Source organism: Bombina bombina, chromosome 1, assembly GCF_027579735.1.
Source record: "Bombina bombina isolate aBomBom1 chromosome 1, aBomBom1.pri, whole genome shotgun sequence".
NCBI lineage: Eukaryota > Metazoa > Chordata > Amphibia > Anura > Bombinatoridae > Bombina > Bombina bombina.
In genome coordinates this window covers 982,760,603-982,776,932 of record NC_069499.1, presented here as the reverse complement: position 1 = coordinate 982,776,932, position 16,330 = coordinate 982,760,603, and positions in this window count along the sequence as shown.

Below are 16,330 nucleotides of genomic sequence, written 5' to 3'. Positions count from 1 at the left end.
GTGGAAGACACGTGAGGTTATGGGGGAGGCTAGCACTAAGAAAAACATAATTTATGTAAGAACTTACCTGATAAATTCATTTCTTTCATATTAACAAGAGTCCATGAGCTAGTGACGTATGGGATATACATTCCTACCAGGAGGGGCAAAGTTTCCCAAACCTTAAAATGCCTATAAATACACCCCTCACCACACCCACAAATCAGTTTAACGAATAGCCAAGAAGTGGGGTGATAAGAAAAAAGTGCGAAGCATATAAAATAAGGAATTGGAATAATTGTGCTTTATACAAAAAAATCATAACCACCACAAAAAAGGGTGGGCCTCATGGACTCTTGTTAATATGAAAGAAATGAATTTATCAGGTAAGTTCTTACATAAATTATGTTTTCTTTCATGTAATTAACAAGAGTCCATGAGCTAGTGACGTATGGGATAATGACTACCCAAGATGTGGATCTTTCCACACAAGAGTCACTAGAGAGGGAGGGATAAAATAAAGACAGCCAATTCCTGCTGAAAATAATCCACACCCAAAATAAAGTTTAACAAAAAACATAAGCAGAAGATTCAAACTGAAACCGCTGCCTGAAGAACTTTTCTACCAAAAACTGCTTCAGAAGAAGAAAATACATCAAAATGGTAGAATTTAGTAAAAGTATGCAAAGAGGACCAAGTTGCTGCTTTGCAGATCTGGTCAACCGAAGCTTCATTCCTAAACGCCCAGGAAGTAGAAACTGACCTAGTAGAATGAGCTGTAATTCTTTGAGGCGGAATTTTACCCGACTCAACATAGGCAAGATGAATTAAAGATTTCAACCAAGATGCCAAAGAAATGGCAGAAGCTTTCTGGCCTTTCCTAGAACCGGAAAAGATAACAAATAGACTAGAAGTCTTACGGAAAGATTTCGTAGCTTCAACATAATATTTCAAAGCTCTAACAACATCCAAAGAATGCAATGATTTCTCCTTAGAATTCTTAGGATTAGGACATAATGAAGGAACCACAATTTCTCTACTAATGTTGTTGGAATTCACAACTTTAGGTAAAAATTCAAAAGAAGTTCGCAACACCGCCTTATCCTGATGAAAAATCAGAAAAGGAGACTCACACGAAAGAGCAGATAATTCAGAAACTCTTCTAGCAGAAGAGATGGCCAAAAGGAACAAAACTTTCCAAGAAAGTAATTTAATGTCCAATGAATGCATAGGTTCAAACGGAGGAGCTTGAAGAGCTCCCAAAACCAAATTCAAACTCCATGGAGGAGAAATTGACTTAATGACAGGTTTTATACGAACCAAAGCTTGTACAAAACAATGAATATCAGGAAGAATAGCAATCTTTCTGTGAAAAAGAACAGAAAGAGCGGAGATTTGTCCTTTCAAAGAACTCGCGGACAAACCCTTATCTAAACCATCCTGAAGAAACTGTAAAATTCTCGGTATTCTAAAAGAATGCCAAGAAAAATGATGAGAAAGACACCAAGAAATATAAGTCTTCCAGACTCTATAATATATCTCTCGAGATACAGATTTACGAGCCTGTAACATAGTATTAATCACGGAGTCAGAGAAACCTCTATGACCAAGAATCAAGCGTTCAATCTCCATACCTTTAAATTTAAGGATTTCAGATCCGGATGGAAAAAAGGACCTTGAGACAGAAGGTCTGGTCTTAACGGAAGAGTCCATGGTTGGCAAGATGCCATCCGGACAAGATCCGCATACCAAAACCTGTGAGGCCATGCCGGAGCTATTAGCAGAACAAACGAGCATTCCCTCAGAATCTTGGAGATTACTCTTGGAAGAAGAACTAGAGGCGGAAAGATATAGGCAGGATGATACTTCCAAGGAAGTGATAATGCATCCACTGCCTCCGCCTGAGGATCCCGGGATCTGGACAGATACCTGGGAAGTTTCTTGTTTAGATGAGAGGCCATCAGATCTATCTCTGGGAGCCCCCACATTTGAACAATCTGAAGAAATACCTCTGGGTGAAGAGACCATTCGCCCGGATGCAACGTTTGGCGACTGAGATAATCCGCTTCCCAATTGTCTACACCTGGGATATGAACCGCAGAGATTAGACAGGAGCTGGATTCCGCCCAAACCAAAATTCGAGATACTTCTTTCATAGCCAGAGGACTGTGAGTCCCTCCTTGATGATTGATGTATGCCACAGTTGTGACATTGTTTGTCTGAAAACAAATGAACGATTCTCTCTTCAGAAGAGGCCAAAACTGAAGAGCTCTGAAAACTGCACGGAGTTCCAAGATATTGATCGGTAATCTCACCTCCTGAGATTCCCAAACTCCTTGTGCCGTCAGAGATCCCCACACAGCTCCCCAACCTGTGAGACTTGCATCTGTTGAAATTACAGTCCAGGTCGGAAGAACAAAAGAAGCCCCCTGAATTAAACGATGGTGATCTGTCCACCACGTCAGAGAGTGCCGAACAATCAGATTTAAAGATATTAATTGATATATCTTCGTGTAATCCCTGCACCATTGGTTCAGCATACAGAGCTGAAGAGGTCGCATGTGAAAACGAGCAAAGGGGATCGCGTCCGATGCAGCAGTCATAAGACCTAGAATTTTCATGCATAAGGCTACCGAAGGGAATGATTGAGACTGAAGGTTTCGACAGGCTGTAATCAATTTTAGACGTCTCTTGTCTGTTAAAGACAAAGTCATGGACACTGAATCTATCTGGAAACCCAGAAAGGTTACCCTTGTTTGAGGAATCAAAGAACTTTTTGGTAAATTGATCCTCCAACCATGATCTTGAAGAAACAACACAAGTCGATTCGTATGAGACTCTGCTAAATGTAAAGACGGAGCAAGTACCAAGATATCGTCCAAATAAGGAAATACCACAATACCCTGTTCTCTGATTACAGACAGAAGGGCACCGAGAATCTTTGTGAAAATTCTTGGAGCTGTAGCAAGGCCAAACGGTAGAGCCACAAATTGGTAATGCTTGTCTAGAAAAGAGAATCTCAGGAACTGATAATGATCTGGATGAATCGGAATATGCAGATATGCATCCTGTAAATCTATTGTGGACATATAATTCCCTTGCTGAACAAAAGGCAATATAGTCCTTACAGTTACCATCTTGAACGTTGGTATCCTTACATAACGATTCAATAATTTTAGATCCAGAACTGGTCTGAAGGAATTCTCCTTCTTTGGTACAATGAAGAGATTTGAATAAAACCCCATCCCCTGTTCCGGAACTGGAACTGGCATAATTACTCCAGCCAACTCTAGATCTGAAACACAATTCAGAAATGCTTGAGCTTTCACTGGATTTACTGGGACATGGGAAAGAAAAAATCTCTTTGCAGGAGGTCTCATCTTGAAACCAATTCTGTACCCTTCTGAAACAATGTTCTGAATCCAAAGATTGTGAACAGAACTGATCCAAATTTCTTTGAAAAAACGTAACCTGCCCCCTACCAGCTGAACTGGAATGAGGGCCGTACCTTCAAGTGAACTTAGAAGCAGGCTTTGCCTTTCTAGCAGGCTTGGATTTATTCCAGACTGGGGATGGTTTCCAAACTGAAACTGCTCCTGAGGACGAAGGATCAGGCTTTTGTTCTTTGTTGAAACGAAAGGAACGAAAACGATTGTTAGCCCTGTTTTTACCTTTAGACTTTTTATCCTGTGGTAAAAAAGTTCCTTTCCCACCAGTAACAGTTGAAATAATAGAATCCAACTGAGAACCAAATAATTTGTTTCCCTGGAAAGAAATGGAAAGTAGAGTTGATTTAGAAGCCATATCAGCATTCCAAGTCTTAAGCCATAAAGCTCTTCTGGCTAAGATAGCCAGAGACATAAATCTAACATCAACTCTAATAATATCAAAAATGGCATCACAGATGAAATTATTAGCATGCTGGAGAAGAATAATAATATCATGAGAATCACGATTTGTTACTTGTTGCGCTAGAGTTTCCAACCAAAAGGTTGAAGCTGCAGCAACATCAGCCAATGATATAGCAGGTCTAAGAAGATTACCTGAACATAGATAAGCTTTTCTTAGAAAAGATTCAATTTTTCTATCTAAAGGATCCTTAAACGAGGTACCATCTGATGTAGGAATGGTAGTACGTTTAGCAAGGGTAGAAATAGCCCCATCAACTTTAGGGATTTTGTCCCAAAATTCTAATCTGTCAGGCGGAACAGGATATAATTGCTTAAAACGTTTAGAAGGAGTAAATGAATTACCCAATCTATCCCATTCCTTAGCAATTACTGCAGAAATAGCATTAGGAACAGGAAAGACTTCTGGAATAACCGCAGGAGCTTTAAAAACCTTATCCAAACGTATAGAATTAGTATCAAGAGGACTAGAATCCTCTATTTCTAAAGCAATTAGTACTTCCTTAAGTAAAGAGCGAATAAATTCCATCTTAAATAAATATGAAGATTTATCAGCATCAATCTCTGAGACAGAATCCTCTGAACCAGAAGAGTCCAAAGAATCAGAATGATGGTGTTCATTTAAAAATTCATCTGTAGAGAGAGAAGATTTAAAAGACTTTTTACGTTTACTAGAAGGAGAAATAACAGACAAAGCCTTCTTTATGGATTCAGAAACAAAATCTCTTATGTTATCAGGAACATTCTGCACCTTAGATGTTGAGGGAACTGCAACAGGCAATGGTACATCACTAAAGGAAATATTATCTGCATTAACAAGTTTGTCATGACATTTAATACAAACAACAGCTGGAGGAATAGCTACCAAAAGTTTACAGCAGATACACTTAGCTTTGGTAGATCCAGCAGGCAGAGGTTTTCCTGTAGTATCTTCTGGCTCAGATGCAACGTGAGACATCTTGCAATATGTAAGAGAAAAAACAACATATAAAGCAAAATAGATCAAATTCCTTATAAGACAGTTTCAGGAATGGGAAAAAAATGCCAAACATCAAGCTTCTAGCAACCAGAAGCAAATGAAAAATGAGACTGAAATAATGTGGAGACAAAAGCGACGCCCATATTTTTTGGCGCCAAATAAGACGCCCACATTATTTGGCGCCTAAATGCTTTTGGCGCCAAAAATGACGCCACATCCGGAACGCCGACATTTTTGGCGCAAAATAACGTCAAAAAAATGACGCAACTTCCGGCGACACGTATGACGCCGGAAACGGAAATGAATTTTTGCGCCAAAAAAGTCCGCGCCAAGAATGACGCAATAAAATGAAGCATTTTCAGCCCCCGCGAGCCTAACAGCCCACAGGGAAAAAAGTCAAATTTTTGAGGTAAGAAAAATATGATAATTAAAGCATAATCCCAAATATGAAACTGACTGTCTGGAAATAAGGAAAGTTGAACATTCTGAGTCAAGGCAAATAAATGTTTGAATACATATATTTAGAACTTTATAAATAAAGTGCCCAACCATAGCTTAGAGTGTCACAGAAAATAAGACTTACTTACCCCAGGACACTCATCTACATGTTTGTAGAAAGCCAAACCAGTACTGAAACGAGAATCAGTAGAGGAAATGGTAAATATAAGAGTATATCGTCGATCTGAAAAGGGAGGTAAGAGATGAATCTCTACGACCGATAACAGAGAACCTTATGAAATAGACCCCGTAGAAGGAGATCACTGCATTCAATAGGCAATACTCTCCTCACATCCCTCTGACATTCACTGCACGCTGAGAGGAAAACCGGGCTCCAACTTGCTGCGGAGCGCATATCAACGTAGAATCTAGCACAAACTTACTTCACCACCTCCCTTGGAGGCAAAGTTTGTAAAACTGATTTGTGGGTGTGGTGAGGGGTGTATTTATAGGCATTTTAAGGTTTGGGAAACTTTGCCCCTCCTGGTAGGAATGTATATCCCATACGTCACTAGCTCATGGACTCTTGTTAATTACATGAAAGAAATTAAGTTATTGGCTTATGGTTATAGCTATTTTATCAATTATGGGCTGCGGCCTTTTTACACCCCAGTTATGTCTCCTTGTTTTATTTATTATTATTATTTATATGTGCTGAGTGTGAGGGTCACAGTGCTGCAGCTCCCTGTTCAGTGTGGAATGGAGGGAAACATGTTGTTTAAAAGGTAAGTCTAGCTGACAAATCGCCACAGACTATCAAGGGGTTATTACAAATCACAGAGAAAAATATTGTAAAGAAGGGGGCGGGGGTTTCTGTTTGAGAACTATGTATTCTTTAGACTGCTTCTAGAATGTGTACGTTTATTAAATATATTTAAAATGTAGCTATTTTATTTTTTACCCATGGTATGTGTTCTTTAAAAAAGATGATTAACCCCTTCTTTAGTTCACTCTGCAACTTTTGGCTAATTTTAATGATCCCTCTAAAACTTTTAATCCCCAAAATTTATATCTAACTAACTAATTAAATCTAATAGTATGTGGTGACATGTATATGTATGTGGGTAATTATATGTTCCTTTGTCTATGCATGTGTGCTTGAGTGTGCATGTGAATGTTTCTGTGTTTGTCCTGTTTATGCGTGTTTGTGAGTGATTTGAAGTATGTTTGTGTGTGCATGTGTCAGTCTGTGGGCGTTTGTGTGTGGATTTCTGTGAAATGCATACATGTGCACATGTGTGGATGTCTGTGACTTCTTGTCTGTGGGTTGCTATTTGTCTGATTGTTGTTCTGGTTTTGTGTATATACAGGTAGGAGTCTGTGTAAATATGTAGTTGCTTGTGGGTGCCTTTGGTATACCTGTATGTATACAGGTGCTATGGCTGTCTGTGGGTGGGTGTGTATACTTGTCTGTGAGTAGCTGTGTATGGGCATATAACTGACAGGTATTTTAAGCCATAGCTTTATTATTATTCTTTATTTATAAAGCACCAACAGATTCTGCAGTGCTGCCCATGGGTACAAGGATAAAAGTACAACGGAGAAACAATAGAATAAAAGACAATAGCTATATTGTTCTGGGTGTATTTAGTAAATGTGTATAGATTTTTTTCTCTTTTAACCTTATTTTATTATTTGAAACCAAAAAAGAGGTATTACCTCTAGAAACAGTACATATAGGTAGCACTCAGATTCCCTTTATTAATGGTGATGACTGAGTATTGAGTGGCAGATAAACTAAGAAATTAAAATATAACTTTTATTGGGACTTTAAAAAGAATGGTAGGACAATACATTTAAAATTACAGGAACTGTGGTAACTTAAAGGGCCATTAAACCCAAAAAAAATTATTTCACGATTCAGATAGAGCATACAATTTTAAACAACATTCCAATTTACTTCTATTATCTGATTTGGTGCAATCTTTAGATATCATTTGTTAAAGAAATAGCAATGCACATTGGTGAGCCAATCACATGAGGCATCTATGTGCAGCCACCAATCAGAAGCTACTTAGCCTATCTAGATATGCTTTTCATGAAAGAATATCAAGAGAATGAAGCAAATTAGATAAAAGAAGTCAATTAGAAAGTTGTTTAAAATGGTATTCTCTATCTGAATCATGAAAGAAAAAATTTGGGTTTAATGTCCCTTTAAATTCGGGACAAAGGTTAAATTCGGGACAAAGGTCGGGACTGGAGGGTAAAATACTATGTAATAACAGTTATTAGTATGTCTGGTTGGTAAATAAACCTAAGGTATTGTTGTGATCCCAGGTTCTCCAACTGGTGTATTAATACATTTCTAAGTAGTAATACAAGGACAATCACAAATTTTGGATACACATTAAGTATAATAATAAAATAAGATGTTAATACTCAACATACTAAAGTGGTTATGGTATATTGTGATATACCATGTACTTAATTTTTTTTTTTTTTTTTTTTTTAAGTATTTTTATTGAGGGAATAACAATTTCCAAGACAAATACAGTTTGCTCATACAAACATATGGCACATAATACATGGTAAGATACATATTGTATGCCTAAGAAAAAAAAATAGAATAAAAAAAAAAATAAAAGATGCATAACTACAACATATGTAGAGATAGTACCCTTAATACAATATTCATATAGCTGACCCAAGTTAAAATATAGTCAAAGGTGTGGAGATTGAAAAGCAAACCTGATATCACCCTCATTTTTCCCTCCAATATTGCTGGGGCCACTTTTGGACCCCTGTATTAAAAGTACTACTCAGAGGGGTTTTAAATAATGCAGTCCTAGAGACGGCCTGCATTTTATAGGCTTCTTCCCATGGCAGCTAGGACCACGGGTAGGTCCCTGAGACTAATAATAACATTGAGGGAAGATATTGCAGTTAAGGATAAGAACGTTTAAGATACAAGTACCAAACGCTGTGTCAGAAATAAAGAACCGCATAGACAGTTTCACACATACATAGGAAAACAGATAGGTGATACACAAAGGAGCAAACATCAATACTAAAATTATCATGATAAACAGTCTATCAACATTGAACTCAGGATAATTCATAATAAATCTCTTCATTTTTAATCCGGAGAACCATTTTTTTCGCTTATATAGACAGAAACCACTACATTGGTTCTACGAACAGGGCAGAGACAATATAACTCTGCCAAAAAGGAGTATGGAGGATAAGCTAGTTATCCCTTACCTTACATTTATGAGGGGGGGATGGAAGAGGGTGAGGGAGAGAGAGGGAAGAGGGAGAAAGGGGGGAAGAGGGTAAGGGGGGGAAAAGAAAGGGGAAGAAGGAGAGGGGAGGGAGAGGGGGGGGGGAGGGGAGAGGAGGGATAATGGAGAAGGGAGAAAAGGTGGAAAGGAGGGGAATGGGAAGGTAAGGGGGGGAGGGGAATGGAAAGGGGAAAGGAGGATGGTAAGAGAGGGGGGAAGGATGGAAAGAGAGGGGGGAAGAATGGGAAGGGAGGGGGAAGGTGGAAAGGGAGGGGAGGGAGGATGGAAAGGGAGGGGGGGAAGGATGGAAAGGGAGGGGGGGAAGGATGGAAAGGGAGGGGGGAAGGATGGACAGGGAGGGGGGAGGATGGAAAGGGAGGGGGGGAGGGTGGAAAGGGAAGGGGGGGAGGGTGGAAAGGGAGGGGGGGGAAGGGTGGGTGGTTAGGGAGGGGGGGGGGCGAAGCCTAGTATGTAAACAAAGCTCTTCATGATGGGCAAGCAATGGATCTTAAGCTATATTTAGTTGAGTATACTTTCCTCCTCGCCAGAGTATAGTCTTGGGAGGGGACCACAATAGAGATAGAGATAAGGGGGCAGACTTCTACAGGGTATATATGGAGAAGGGATCACAAGTAGACATTTAATAGGGCACTAAGGTTATTAGGTTTAATGGTGATCTGTGCACATGGCATAATTAACTAGGTAGATCAATATTATATTAATAAGTGAAGTTCTACCACTAAGCAATCCAGAGGTGAGGATGTGACTGAAACACTAAACTGACCCTTATGTTCATAGGTTTAATTACTGTGATCTAGATTATGTTGTATTCATATTACCCAGTGTAAAGGCTACATTACTGAATCAGCCCAAGAACTCCATAATATACATAACAACATATAAGTTATAACATGTCATATAGCAATGTAAGAAAAATAGAAAGGATAACAAACATCAGTGAACACATGAAGAAACATTGCTGTAAGTAGTTAACCAAGCATTTAACGCAAAAATTATTACACATAAGTCCCACAGTCCTGCACACGGTCCCAGACCAAAAATCCACACAGTCTCCGATAACGATCTTCATAAATGTAGACTTTGCAGCCACAGGTACAGTAGAATTATTGAATAAATCCGTGAGCTGAACTGCAGGCATCAGCAAATTTGATAGCAGTGTGAGCCCTTAGCAACCACCACCACCCCAAAAATGTGTCTACAGATATATATATAAAAAAAAAGATCTTCGTGAATGTAGATGTCTGAGCTTCAGACAGTACAATGGTGCGCAGTAGTTACAGGGCAAAGGCATCTTGCTAAGTCTGGCGATTGCCATAGGAGTAATACACACTATACTCCTACAGCTGCTGTAGAGACATTCAGCCCACACCAGCTCTCACACAATGCAGTCCCACAAAAGCAGCAGTGAAATCCAGTTGTAAGGGGGAGGGAGGTTCACAAACCTTACCATATCCATCTTTATCTAAGTAGGTTTCAAAGACATAACAGGACAGTGACCTCCAGATCTCATCATACACACTGCCCCTGTTCGAAAAATGTCGGCAGTTTTCGCTCCTCCAGAGCTACCAACCCCCAGGCCTCTTCAATATGTTCCTCCGTAGTGCCAGCTTGCAAAGGTTCATTTGTAGGCTTACGTATCGGTGCGGAGGCTTTTCCCACCTCTAGTAACATGACAGGCTGCATAGCAGCGGTAACCTCACTCACCGCATCAGGCTTGTTGTTCCCCCTCGCGCCACGCAGGTCTTCTACTTTCGCTAGGATGCGATCGAATCTGCGGAGTATCCGCCTCTCATGGTCCTCAAATAGAATACAGATCCTCCTCCATTCTCAAGGAGTATTCAACATGGAATCCTATCTTGTTCTGTGCACCTTGTGGTCTGCACAGGCAAAAACAGTGCTCACTTTGACTTGGGCCGGAGGAAGGTAAGATGGCGACTTTCTTTGTGATTCTAACCTGGTCTCCGGTCTCTCCTTGATGTCAGTAAGTCAGAGGCAAAATTAGCACTCTCTGGTTATTGGAGAGGGAATAAACATAAAGCCCCTGTTTTATTGAGACCAATTTCATAGCTAAGCTGCATCTTATTTCGATGTTAAGGTGATAGCAGTTGGAGCTCAAGAAAATTGCGACCAGCCATGCTCGCTGTCGGCTCCGCCCCCCCCATGTACTTAATATTAAGATCATTCACATGATGTATGGAATATAATAAAAGTTATCAGGAACTTAGTAACTTTATCTGATATTATTTAAGTTATAACACTATTGAGTAAGGTTTTTACACTAAGTAACTGATATTCTGCAGATAGAACCAATCCACATATATTAATATAAGTCTGTATATTATATCATCAGTATTGTGTATTGTGGTATATCCTATATCCAAGACCGATGACGTACGGGGTATGTCCTCGGTAGTTAACTGTATTTTTTAGAGGACGTACCCCGTATGTCGTCGGTCGTTTAGGAGTTAAAGGGACAGTCAAGTAAAAAAAAAACTTTCATGATTCAAATAGGGCATGTAATTTTTCCAATTTACTTTTATCATCAATTTTGCTTTGTTCTCTTGGTATTCTTAGTTGAAAGCTAAACCTAGGAGGTTCATATGCTAATTTCTTTGACCTTGAAGGCCGTCTCTAAAATAAATGCATTTTGACAGTTTTCCACCACTAGAGGGTGTTAGTTCATGTGTTTCATATAGATAACATTGAGTGAGCACTGATTGGCTAGAATGCAAGTCTGTCAAAAGAACTGAAATAAGAGGGCAGTCTGCAGAGGCTTAGATACAAGGTAATTACAGAGGTAAAACTTGTATTATTATAACTGTGTTGGTTATGCAAAACTGGGGAATGGGTAATTATCTGTCTTTTAAAACAACAACAATTCTGGTGTTGACTTTCCCTTTAACCCCTTAATGACCACAACGTACCCCGTACGTCTCTGGCTATTAAGGGTGTTCTTGGCTTTAACGTAATAATTTATACCCTCCCTCCCCCTGGCCACCAGAAATAGCGTGACCACGCTATTAACAAGGCAATCCCTGTACGTTGCTGGTCCTTAAGCGGTTAATAATCAAACATACGTTATTTTCTATCCTAAGAACATCATAATGTAAAATATGCGTTTTGTGCATGGTGTTTTGTGATTTAGATTTTAACACTGTTGGGTTAGCACACATGAAAACTTAGTATTCTTAAGGCACGTTATTGAAATATTATATATATATATATATATATATATATATATATATATATATATATATATATATATATATATATATATACAAAAAATAATAAAAAGTATTAAACATACTCATTTTTAATAATTTTTTTTATATATTTTATAAGAAATATTTTAATAACGCGCCTGAAGAATGCTAAATTTTCATGTGCGCTAACCCAACAGTGTTAAAATCTAAACTGCACTTAAATCTAAATTGCAAAACACATATTTTACATTCCTATGTTCCTCACATATAAAATAATGTACTTTTTATTATTAAATATATAATTCTATATGTACCTTGCCTATGTTTAGCAAAGTTAAAAGGACAGTCTACTGCAGAATTTGTATTGGTTAAAAAGATAGATAATCCCTTTATTACCCATTTCCCAGTTTTGCACAGCCAACACAGTTATAATAATATACTTTTTAACTCTGTAATTAATTACCTTGCATCTAAGTCTCTGCAGACTGACCCCTTATTTCAATTCTTTTGACAGATTTGCATTTTGGCCTATCAGTGATGACCTATAAATAACTCCACAGTAGTGAGTTATCTACATGGCACACATGAACAAGTGCTGTCTAGTGAAAAACTGTCAAAATGCACTGAGATAAGAGGCGGCCTTCAAGGATATGAGCCTACCTAGGTTAAGTTTTCAACAAAGAATACCAATAGAACAAAGCAAATTTGAGGATAAAAGTAAATTGGGAAGTTGTTTAAAATTGCATGCCCTATCTGAATCATGAAAGTTTCATTTAGACTAGACTGTCCCTTTAATGTGGGAGCGGAAGCACTAAATAGAGCTTCACTGGTAATCTAGCCCATAGTGGTAGAACCTATGTCTTATTAGGTTTAAAACTAGCAAATGTTCAGTTATAATTATAAATGCCCCTTGGAGCACACCCTATTTCTTAGCCTGCTATTCATTAAATTGTCATTTCCCTTCTGTAAATAATGGGTGCAGAAGTTGTCAAAATCCTTTATAATGCAGTCTGAAATGTTTCCATTGATATTTTCTTAGCCCACTTTAAGAGTGATCTAGTTAGTCCACATTTTTATAACCAGGTTGCCCTCATATTACAAGTTGAAAGGAAAAATAGATAACCTATTCCCCCATAGAAGTCAATGGAGAAAAAAGTGGGGAAAAAACCCACTCTTGCGCTGACCCGAACACATATTCTCAAGTGCGGTAGCCCGACATAAAAATATGAATATTTCACATTTTAATATTCTTTAAATAGCAGAATATGTTTTATTTATTCATAAATACATATTTCTACATATATCTCTATTTAAAAATACTTAGAACATATTCCCATAAGTGCAGAACATATTTTCAGTAAATACATAGTTAAAAAATGTATTACTCAAGAATTGTTATTTATTAAAAAGATACATAATCCCTTTATTACCCATTCCACAGTTTTTCATTACCAGGATGGTTAAATTAATATACTTTTTACCTCTGTGATTACCTTGTATCTAAGCCTCTGCAGACAGCCCCCCTTATTTCAGTTCTTTTGACAGACATGCATTTTAGCCAATCAGTGCTGACTCATAAATAACTCCACCAGCATGAGCACAATGTTATCTATATGGCACAACAGGAACAAACACCCTCTAGCTGTGAAAAACTGTCAAATGCATTGAGATAAGAGGCGACCTTCAAGGGCTTAGATGTTAGCATATGAGCCTACTTAGGTTTAGCTTTCAACTATGAATTACCAAGAGAACAAAGCAAATTTGATGATAAAAAGTAAATTGGAAAGTTGTTTAGTATTGCATGCCCTATCTGAATAAATAAATATGCCTTTACATTATTTCATGTACTTGATAGGAAAGGGCTCCAATGCACTTATATATATGTCTAAATATGTGTACATATGTATTTACATGTATATATGTCTGTAAATACATATATACACATATATAGACAAATGTATAAATATATAGACATATAAATATACATTACATATCCATCTTTAGACATGTGTATGTATGTATCTCTCTGTTAAAGCCCTTTGCCAGTCTTTTTTTCTCTAACACCTGCGATCTAATATTTTTGAGCCTTTATAACGTGTAAGTGTACTTTTTAATGTATTTTTAATGTGTTTTGTGACACTTTTTTTTAGGTAACCAGAGCTATGAGGTTGCGTAATCATACTAGAGTTAATCGCAATTGTGCTCACGCGTTTGCATTAAATTTCAACTTGTAATACAAGCGCAATGTAACGAAAACTCGATATCGCGTGCAATCGATAGCGCCCCACTCGTAATCTGGCCCTTAGTAATGGCTTTTTAAAAATATTAATTATGTTATATGGATTTAATGTTTTCTCCTTTTATAATAGTTGTTTTAATGCTAGTTCAGGACATGGCTAGTTTACTCATAACGGTCCAAAAGTGGCCCATTTGTGTTTAATCTCCCCTGGTGTTCCCCCTTTGCCATAAACCAGTCTAGGTTTGTCAAAGAGTGGCCACTTTTTGTCATTAGGGGAGATTCTTATGCTATAGGTGATGCTACTTGTATGGGACTTAATATTTTGAAAATTATGTTGATATATTGCTAAAGGGTATGTAGTTATTATCTACAGTTTTTTCTTTTGATTGCATTGTATAACAATAGAAGATTTGGGGGGGGGGGTGTCTCTTGATTGCATCATACAATCTCAAAAATTATAATTAAAAAAAAAAAACTTAGTTGGTATCTTATTATTTCACGTGTTATCCAAACTAAAAGATAAAGCTAAAAACTCTTTGCTCTATATTATTTTATACGGAGCAAAAAACTAAATTTATGCTTACCTGGTAAATTCATTTCTTTCTAGATGGTGCGTCCATGAGCCATTATGTGTGGGAATATTCTCCTCCTTACCACCAGGAAGAGGCAAAAGATACCCCAACACACCAGAGCCCTAAATCCCTTCCACATGATCCTCAGTCATACATATATATATATATATATATATATATATATATATATATATATATATATATATATATATATAACCAAGTAGATGAGGATAATAGAAAAGCAGGAAAGGTAAAGTGGGGCAAAGAAGTGAAAAACAAGTACAGCTGCCACCACAACAAGGACAGGGCATTAGATGAGGATAGTCCACAAGAAAAGAGGGTCCCTGAAGCAGGGACTGGTAAATCTGCCACCAATTCAAGGACTTCCTTGTCTTGTGAACTAACAGAATCCTCTGAGACAGATCTTTGTGGTCCCCATTCCAACGATGCATTATCTGCAATTGGAGGGCCGAAGATGAAACCTGGCAAATGGAAATGCATCTGAAACAGACACCATCAGACCTACAACTTCCATGCACTGAGCTACGGAAGGGATAGGATTCAGCTGCAAAAATGCAGGTCTGTTGCAGTTTCAGTCTGCGCTGATCTGTCAGTGACAAAGCCATTATCAAGGAATAGATTATGAACCCCAGAGAAGACACACATGTCTGAGGGGTTAATTAACTCTTTGGAAGATTTATATTCCAACCGTGACTCGTGAGACACAGCCAGATGAAAAGGAGACTGAACCAAAATGTCATCAAAGTAAGGAATTACAGAAATGTGTTGAGCTCAAACAGAGCCTCCCAGTAGATTTGTAAAAACTCTGGGAGCTGTAGCCAGACCAAAAGGGAGGGAAGATAATTCTTGTCAAGGAAAGCAAATCTCAGTTACTTGACATGATCCATGAAAAGGGATATGCAAATAAGCATCTTTTAGGTCTATGGTAGAAATAAACTGACCCTCCTGCACTAAAGGAAGCAGAGTGTGAATTGTCTCCATCTTTCAGCAATTTGTTCAAATGTTTTACATCCAAAACCAGCTGAAAAGTACCTTCTTTCTTTGGTACTCAAAAGAAATTTGAATAAAACCCCTGGTTAAATTCTGAAGTTGGAACTGGAGCAATCAATCCCATTAGTTTCAAATCTCTTACACAAAGCAAAACTGGCCTTTAAAGGATCTTGAGGTGCTCAAGACAGAAAGAATCTTCCCTGAGGAAGAACGATAACTTATTTGGAACCCATGGAAAATTATTTTAAAACCCAGGTATCCTGAACAGATGTCTCCAAAGCCTCCCGAAAGAGACGTACTCTGCCCCCTACCAGAGACTGGTCTGATATGGGGGCTGCACATTCATGTAGTTAATTAGACTTTCAGGATGATTTAGAGTAGCCAGAAGAACAGAGGAGGCATCTTTTGGAGACTTAGATTGTAGAAAGGTGCGAAAATGCCCTGCAGATCTAGGCTTACCCTTAGATTTCTTATCCTGGGGCAGAAAAGTTATCCTACCCCTTGTGACTTTGGCAATAATAGCATCCAGTCCAAATCCAAAAAGAGATTTACCGAGGCTGGAAGGGGAGAGAAAGCAATCTGCATTTAAAAAACAGAATCAGCAGACTAAGACTTAAGACACAAAGCTTGCCTAGATAAAAAGCTAATGCAGCATTCGTAGAATTGAGGCAAATCATTTTAATTGCTGCATCACCAATA